Genomic DNA, 7,170 nt, shown 5'->3' on the forward strand with positions numbered 1-7,170 from the left:
TTGGGATTGTCTGTCTTGCCCTTGTTGCAGTGGGGTTTGGTGTTGGTAAACTCCAGGTTAGAATGCTGGCTAATCACTAATCACAGGGTGAGCCTCTTAATCTTGTCAAGCCTTGGCTTTCCCATTGGTGGAATACAGATAATACCAACAGCAGAGATTTGTGGTGAGGGTGAGGAATAAAAAGTTCTCACTACTGTTCTTGTCACATGGAACACTCTGAATAAAGGTTAGCTTTGCAAATGCACAGAGCTCTCCTTTTATTGCAGTCTCTGTAAAGTTTTGTTAAAGATTCAGTGTCTCCCTTCCCAAGCTTTAGCTAAAGAAGTGCCATCTGTCACTTTCAGTCTTGAGGTGGCCTCAGAGCCAGGCGGAAGGGGCTCAGAGCACACGGCACTGAGGATAGGCTGCCTGGCCATTCCTGGATCCGTGGGCACCCGTTCATTTCCCAGCATGACCCTGAGGGTGGGGATAATTCTCCATAAGGAGGAGACAATGAACAATCACGCTGGTAAACAGATGACTGCGAGTACTGAAAGATGTTTCCAGCCAAGCATTCTGAATATAGCATTTATGGACTCAAGTTGTTACTGGGATATTTATAGTCTGGACGCAAATGTAAAGCATATGGTGCTCTCCTCCAGAAATACTCTTTCAATTAAGCTGTGTGTGGTACTCAGCCATGCTGCTCTTTCATCTGAAGATGCTCTCCAGCACATTTGTAGGCAACATCACTCTAATTTGCAGAAAATTGAGCGAACAGCTCTCTCCCAGGACACCGTCTCTGGGTAAAAGGCTGTTTCCCTTTGATTGACATTACTTTGACCCAGTCTCCAGGGCCCCCTGTAAGGGTGCCCTGCAGTGAAATGTGTGGTTGAATTTTTCTTTCTCTTCCTGTTCTTTGATACGTGGAGTTCACTGTGGGGGACATGGCAGGAAACACCAAGTGAAGATTTAAGAATAATCTGGAAGAAGATCCCTTGTCTCTAACTTTCAGTTTGTACATGCAGGTCCGGGAGCTGGCAATACCAGGATGTGTTCTGCACCCTGCCCCAAGGTACCACTGGGAAGATATGCTCCTGTTTAGAATATCCCCTGTGGGAACAGGGGTCCAGAACCAGCACCCCACAAGAAGGCACATCGTGTCCTGGGACTGGCAGTTCCGGACACCATGCTGTTAAACTTGGGGTCAGTGCAATGCGGTGTGAGCAGCACATGTGTGGATTCTACACCAACCAAGGACATGGTGTGAGAACACAAACTCATCCAGTGGTTCTGCTGAGCAGGGTGGTGCAGCATCTTTTACAGAAGGCTTCCTAAAGTAGCTGATTTTCTTGAGCATTAAGAATAGACATAGGTTTTTCCTTTTAGCAGATAATACACAAAAACACTCAAAATTTTAGAGAAATGGAATGTAAATTAATACAAGTCTTTTGGAAAGACTTTGTAAAGTTGTGTCAGGCAGCAAGAGATGGCTCACATTTTAGCAACAGCATTTCTATTTCTGATCATCTTTCCACATAAATAACTTACATTTGGACATGATTTCACACCAAGGGTTTTATTGGTATTGCTGTTGTGTGTGCATGTATGTGAGTGAGTGTATGAAAAGGCAACAAAGAAATAGTCTAAATATTCAGCATCAAGGAGATCACTAGGTAAACCCCTTTATAGCCACTAAAATGCTATCATGTAGCTATTGAAATTAAGTGTATTTGAAGTTACATAAAAAATAGTCTTTATGATAAACTATTAAGATTTTAAAAGCAGGAAGCAAAATTAAAAATGTGATAAGTGAGGGCTTCCCTGGTGGCGCAGTGGTTGAGAGTCCTCCTGCTGATGCAGGGGACACGGGTTCGTGCCCGGGTCTGGGAAGATCTCACATGCCGCGGAGCGGCTGCACCCGTAAGCCATGGCCGCTGAGCCTGCGCGTCCGGAGCCTGTGCTCCGCGACGGGAGAGGCCACGGAAGTGAGAGGCCCGCGTACCGCAAAGAACAGAAAAAAAAAAAGATAAGTGTAGCTACAAAGAAACTAAAAAACATCTATGATGGTAGCATTTCAAATTGGAAAAAAGACATTCAAATAACCTATTAATAGACAATTGGGGAAAATGTTCTAGCTCACTACTAACAAATAACATAAACATTTTAAAAAAGAAGTATTTATTTTTTACACATTAAGATGACAAATCTTTAGAAAACCACAACAAAAAAATTACTCAGTGCTGGTGAAATACAATGAGGGCCGTAAGTTTTATTGTTGTTGTTTGTTTTGTTTTAAATTATATAGACTGTAGGGTCCTTGCTTTTACAGCTTAACTGTTGCCTTTATATACGTTATATCTGAATAATTACAAACATATCAAGATAAATTAATTCATTGACGTAACGTAAACAGAGAGATATTGCACAATAGTTAAAAAAATTATCCTTCCTGTGGATGGGTCAAGAATTGACTAGCTGGCCTCTGCATGCCTACCTCATTAAAAAAAATGATAGCCTTATTGATATATAATTCACACACCACACAATTTGTTCACTTAAATGTACAATTCAATAATGGTGGCACATTCACACAGTTGTGTAGCTATCATCAAAAAGATATTAGGACATTTTTATCAGCTCCAAGAGAAATTCCATACCCATTAGGAGCTATTCTCCATTTCCTTCCACCCCCTGTCCCAGGCAACCAATAACCTACTTTTTGTCTCTATAGACTTATCGTTTTAGGACATTTTATATAAATGGAATCATATAATAAGTTGTTCCTATGCCTGGTTTATTTCACTTCAAGGTTCTTTCACTTAACGTTTTCTTTCACTTCTTTCACTGGTTTCTGTCACTTCAAGGTTCATGTTGTAGCATGTATCAGTACTTCACTCCTTTTTTATTATCAAATAATATTCCACTGTATGGATATACCACATTCTATTTATCCATTCATCAGTATGGGCATTTGGGTTGTTTCCACATTTTGCCAATTATGAGTAATGCTGCTGTGAACACTGGTGTATACATTTTTGCACAGACCTATTCAGATTTGGGTATATACACAGGAGTGGAACTTCTATGTTCTGCATTTTTAGGAACCACCACACTGTTTTCCACGGTGGCTGAAACATTTTACATTCTTACCAGCGATATATGAGAATTCCAATTTCTCCATATCCTTTTCAACAGTTGTTATTTTTTCTTTTTAAAAAAATTATCATTATAGCCATCCTGGTGTGAATAAACTAGTTTATTCACTCATTTTAGTTTTGATTTGCATTTCCTTGATAGTTGATGATTTGGAGCATGTTTTTGTGTGCTGTTGATCATTTGCACGTCTTTGGAGAATTGTCCTTTTATATATTATATATTAAAATGTGGTCCTTTTTCATATTTTAATTTGGTCATTTATCTTCTATTATTGAATAGGAAGAGTTCTCTATATATTTTAGATACAGGCCCCTCATCAGATACGTTATTTGCAAAATTTTCCTCTTATTTTGTGGAGGAATTGTCTTTTCACTTTCTTGATGGTATCTTTTAAAGCACAAAAGTTTAAAATTTTAATGAAGTCCAATTTATCTACTTTTCTTCTTTTGTCACTTGTGCTTTTGGTGTCATCTAAGAATGCTTTGCTTAACGTAAGGTCACAAAGGTTTACTCCTATGTTTTCTTCTAAGAGTTTTACAGTTTTAGCTTTTATCTTTCAGTCCATTACCCATTTGAGTTAGTTTTCGTGTATGCTGTGAGAAGGAGGTCCAACTTCATTCTTTTGCACATGGGTATCCAGTGGACCCAGCATCATTTGTTGAAAAGATTATTTGTTCCCCATTGAATTGTCCTGGCATCATTGTCAAAATCAATTGACTATAAATGTAAGTGTCTATTTCTGGACTCTCAATCCTTTTCCACTGATTTATATGTCTATTCTTAGGCCAATACCACAGTCTGATTAGCTCTGTAGTAAGTTTTAAAGTTGGCCAACTTATCACTATGTCCTCATATGCCTTTTGATGAGACCTTGTTGGGTGGGGTGGGGGAAGGGATGAGCTCTCTTCTGTCTCCTCTTAGAAGCACATTAATTCTATAGTTTTCAGGGCCCCACACTTATGACCTCAGAACTTTATGCCTTTGATTTAGTAATTATACTTCTAGGAACTTAGATTAAAGAATTAATCAGGAATGAAAAGTTTTATGAATAAAATTGTAAAATAATTATTTCTGATGGAGAAAAATGAGACAGCCTAAACATATCAATGGTAAAGTGGTGACATAGATTGTGATACATCTATAGCAGCTAAGGATCTTACTCCCAGCCTCTGGGATGCGAGATGCTACAATTCTTTTTTCTTTTTTCGTGGGGAAAAAGATAAAGAATTTTATTGATCACAAGCACCCTTTGAACCAACTTATACAACAAAATGAAACAAAACAAAAAAGTGAATAGAATCTTAGGTGGCACTAGTAAAAGCCTAGTGTCTAGATCTGTAAAATCAGGGTAATAATAATAATAATTAATAACGATGATGATGATATCTTCCCCACAGGGCTCTCGCAAGAATTAAGTGAGAAAATCCATGTAAAACACTTGGCACTGGGTTAAGTATAAACATTCAATACACTAGTTATTATTATTAACAAGAAATACGATAGTCCTACTTGTGTCAAATCACATCTGGAAGAGTATGTCCATATGAAAGGTACTGAGGAGGGTAGAAGTATTGGAACCAATACAAGGACTGGAGAAAACTTGCAGTGGGGAAGATGAGATAAGAGATGTCACAATTCTTTATTTGCTTTAACTCAAATCCAGATCTACTCAGTCCCTGCCAAGAAGGCAGGAAATTCCACCTCAGTCTTTCTTGGGGCTTCATACACCCAGGTTATATAGTGCAGTCAGGAAAACTCCCCACTACTCCACCTATGTGATTATCAGTGATATGCCCTTTGGCCACACTTAAGGAGGCCCCTGAATATGGTGGTTCTCTGCTTTCCTGCCATGCAAAGTACAGGGAGTTTTTGTTGAGGGCTTTAGGGCATCATATGATACTAGCCTCAGAGGCTCTGTAACATCCATAGGTTTGAGTATTTTCAGGACCTGCCATTCTCTGCCCTAGCTCTAACCTGGAGGAATCAATCAATCAATCTCTCTCCATTTTTTAAAACTTTTTATTTTATATAGGAGCATAGTTGATTAACAGTGTTGTGTTAGTTTCAGTTGTACAACAAAGTGATTTGGTTATACATATACATGTATCTATTCTTTATACCTACTCTCATCCTTGTATACACACAGACACACACACACACACACACACACACACACAAACACACGAGTCCCTAGAGATGTATGTGGCAGGGCCCAGCCCAAGGTCCAGCCCAGACCATGGCCATCAGAGTAACCTGAATCTGGACTGCCCATGCCCTTGTAAAGTCTCAGATCTCTGGCCCTGGCTCTCAAACTAAAGGCAAGACTCGCTAGAATAGCATTCGAGGCCTACCAAATTGCCCAGGCCTCTAGACAACCTGTTGATTTGAAATTGAGGCATTCCAGAGACCCACCCACGGAAGCAAGGGCTCCTGGACTGGAGTTGAGTCCATTCTCTGTCAAGTATCTTCTGGGACTTTGTCTTGTGCAAGGTGATACCTAGGTGTTATTTTATTCTATTATTACTTAATAAATTTATTTTTATTTTTGGCTGCGTTGGGTCTTCGTTTTTGCATGCGGGCTTTCTCTAGTTGCGGCCAGCAGAGGCTACTTTTCATTGCGGTGCACAAGCTTATCATCGTGGTGGCTTCTCTTGATGCAGAGCACGGGCTCTAGGTGCATGGGCTTCAGTAGTTGTGGCACACGGGCTCAGTAGTTGTGGCTCGTTGGCTCTAGAGCGCACACTCAGTAGTTGTGGCACACAGCTTAGCTGCTCTGAGGCATGTGGGATCTTCCCAGACCAGGGCTTGAACCCATGTCCCCTGAATTGGCAGGTGGATTCTTAACCACTGCACCACCAGGGAAGCCCCTAGATGTTATTTTAAAGATGACCTTCCCAACTCCAACATTTTAAACTGAAGCCCGTATAGTTTTAGTATTTCTAGTGTCTTTTTTTTCCCCTCTCTCTTCCCTCACCATGCCTCCCTCCATTTTTATTTTCATTTTAAATCTGTAATAAGTGTTGGTATAACAAGTAACTGAGGGAAGGGTCCAACTTTATGTTTTAAAAAAATGAGTATTTGGTGCCCCTAACATCATGTATTAAAATGGTCTATCTTTAGCTCCTATTATGAAATGATACAGTCATAATATAATAAACTCCCCTATATTTTTGTTCTCTTTATTCTGTTATAGTGATATGTTTATAAAATTCTTCTCCAACTTAATAATACATATTGTATTATTCTTCTCCAACAATAATACAATTTTTCTCCCAAAATAATAAAAATTGTATCATTACAATTTTATAAAACATTTTAATATCTGACGAGGCAAGTCTTTATTCTAGCTGAAATTGTCTTCAGTATTTGCTTTAATGTTGATTATCCAGGTAAATTACTTTGTCTATCTCCAGAAAATCTATTAAAAAAAAACCCATAGAGGTTTTAATTTGGTTTTTATTGAGCTTGTTGATTTAAGGAAAATTGATGTTTATAATATTCAGTTTTCCAGTCCTGGAACAAGGTGGGTTTGGCCACCTATTCAAACCATCTCTGCCCTTAGCAGAGTGTTATGGCATTCTTCAGACAGGCGGACACATTATTTTTAAGGTGTCTCTAAGACATGTTACGGGTTGGGTTGCTGCTGTGAATGGCTTCTGTTTGTCATACTTTCTACCTCTGTTTCTAACTTTACTGTTCGTTTAAAAGAAGACTTGGTTTAAAAGCAATTTTGTATATTTATCTTTTAACCAGCCACCTAGTTCAAGTCTTTTACTGTCTCTGTGGTTTTCTGTCAATTCTTTTTAATCTTCCATGTACAAAAGCATCCCATTTGCCAGCAGTGATCATTTTGCTTCTTTTCACCCCAACACTTGTGCCTCTTACTTTATTACTATTCCAGTTGAATTACTTTGTACTTTTGGAAGAGGTTTTTAATAATCTGCTGTTCCTGACCTTAAGTCATATTTTTCTTGAGGAAGCTGCACCTGATGCAAGCCCTACTCTGCACCCCTTGGCCTCCCTGTGGTCCAG

Source organism: Phocoena sinus, chromosome 7, assembly GCF_008692025.1.
Source record: "Phocoena sinus isolate mPhoSin1 chromosome 7, mPhoSin1.pri, whole genome shotgun sequence".
NCBI classification, from domain to species: Eukaryota; Metazoa; Chordata; class Mammalia; order Artiodactyla; family Phocoenidae; genus Phocoena; species Phocoena sinus.